The sequence below is a fragment of the Macadamia integrifolia genome, unplaced genomic scaffold, assembly GCF_013358625.1.
Source record: "Macadamia integrifolia cultivar HAES 741 unplaced genomic scaffold, SCU_Mint_v3 scaffold2563, whole genome shotgun sequence".
NCBI classification, from domain to species: domain Eukaryota; kingdom Viridiplantae; phylum Streptophyta; class Magnoliopsida; order Proteales; family Proteaceae; genus Macadamia; species Macadamia integrifolia.
The window spans coordinates 23,902-26,221 of record NW_024868799.1 but is presented as its reverse complement, the minus strand read 5'-3'; the positions used below and the strand labels follow the sequence as shown (position 1 = coordinate 26,221).

Below are 2,320 nucleotides of genomic sequence, written 5' to 3'. Positions count from 1 at the left end.
ACTAACAGACTGAGATGTCTAGGGTTAGGCTCTGTTTGACTGGGTAAAGTTTCTTTCTCCCTTTCATACATAATTGAGACAACTTAGGTGAGTTCTCTTGTAAGATTTTGATGGCTTGCCATGAGGAGGGCCATATTTTTTTTCAAGTCACTTATTCTACTTGCATCTCTAGTGTTGGTAAACCCAGGGGGTTGCTAATAAGATGATAGGAGAGGTGCCCTAGGAAAACTAGCCTGAGGTCCTACATTTGACATAAGAAAAGTATTTTGGAAAAAATATTATTGTGCAAAAGGAGGCCTTTAGGGTCCAAGTTGACCTTGATTATGAAAATTGGAAGGCCCTGCTTGGTTGCCCTGATTCCAAGAGAAATTTTGGTGCTTGGTGTCTGTCCCCTGAACATGTCATAGAAGAATGCCCCAACACCTCTGGGGGTACTTCTAATGATAGTGTTAATGCCTTATACCAGAATAATCTATATAGTAACACCTACAATCCAAGATGGAGAAAGGGTTAGGCTCTGTTTGACTGGGTAAAGTTCATTTCTCCCTTTCATGCATAATTGAGACTACTTGAGTGAGTTCTCTTGTAAGATTTTGATGGATTGTCATGAGGAGGGCCATATTTTTTTTCAAGTCACTTGTTCTACTTGTCTCTCCAGTGTTGGTAAACCCAGGGGGTTGCTGATAAGATGATAGGAGAGGGGCCCTAGGAAAACTAGCCTGAGGTCCTACATTTGACATAGGAAAAGTATTTTACGAAAAATATTATTGTGCAAAATGAGGCCTTTAGGGTCCAGGTTGACCTTGATTATGGAAATTGAAAGGCCCTGCTTGGTTGCTCCGATTCTAAGAGAAATTTGGATGATTTTTCCATCCTGGATTGTAGGTGTTACTATATAGATTATTCTGGTATAAGGCATTAACACTATCATTAGAAGTACCCCCAGAGGTGTTGGGGCATTCTTCTATGACATGTCTAGGGGACTGCCACCAAGCACAAATCTTAACCAAATTGACTGATGATGGCTCTCTAGGAACAATAGCCTCAATCCTCTTGATTAGGCGATCTAAATGGGCTTCCTTGGCTACTATCCCATCCACAAAATATCATTTCCCTCCTATGGTTCTTTCACTCTCTTGGGTTGATTCCCACTCATGGGTTTTGTCAGCTAAGTTAAGTAAGAATTCTCATGTCTTTCCTTCATATGTAAAGGATGTGAATCCCTCAGGGCACATAGACTCTATCATTTATTTAATTGGGTAATCAATACCCTCATAAATTATTTGACATAAATGCCATAAGTCTAGGCCATGGTGAGGGCATTCATTGAATCTCTCCATAAGTTTGAAAAATGACTCACTAGGCTTTTGCCTAAACTGAAGGATATCACTTCTAAGCTTATTGGTCTTGTGAGTTGGGAAAAAATTCTTAAGGAAGACAACTGTGAACTGTTCCCATGAGGTTATGAAATTTGTGGGTAATCCATCCAACCACTTCTTACCTTGGTCTTTTAATGCAAAAGTGATAACCTAAACTTAACAGCATCATCAGAAAACTGTTGGATCTTAATTAGAATACATACCTCTTCAAATTCCCATAGAAATAGGTATGCATCCTCAAAGGTCAACCCATGGAAGTGGGGGCAACATAGTGATGTATTGAGATTTGAGTTCAAAATTATTGCCCTGGGCTTGTGCTAGAACTATGCAGGAAGGTTGGGCTGTTCTAGCGGGGTAGAACCTATCTTTCAGAGATTTAGGTGAAGGGTTTTGATGTTAGTCTCCCATATTGAAAGGTTTTAAAGAGAGTAAACGTATAGGGTTACTACTTGTTGGATATCTTCTTTCTAGCCGATTCTTAGTATTACGTACCCACCTAACACACATGCAACAGAAAACTAACCACAACTAGAGTAAGACAAGCACAAAATAATGGATAGCAAAAATTATTTTTTTTTATTTTTTTTTTTTTTTTTTATTTTGGGCTTTTTGGGAGCTTACCGGCAGGGATCTGGGGTTGCTCAGGTCAATTCCTGAGGTACTGCTATAAGGCAAAATTTGTCTTTATCATATTGTGAGGTATGGCGACCTCCACTGTTACAACTATTATTACAAGTTGATCTTCTCAACAATTCAATAAAAGAAAAGGAAAAACAAAACAAAGCAAACAAAACACTCCGATTTACTAAAAGAAAGAGAAAAATAACATGGAACTGTCTCTCCGGCAACGGCATCAAAAACTTGTTTGAGATTTTAAAATGTAACTGCAAGCGTACAGATCAGTGTAGCTACCGGTCGAACACAGGGAGAGCAACCACTTT

At 39.0% G+C, this 2,320-nt stretch overlaps 1 pseudogene; it reads left to right on the top strand.

Annotated features, from left to right (window-relative positions):
* The first annotated feature begins 1,305 nt into the window (after nucleotides 1–1,305).
* Nucleotides 1,306–1,400, top strand: LOC122066754 (annotated as a pseudogene).
* Nucleotides 1,401–2,320: the final 920 nt, after the last annotated feature.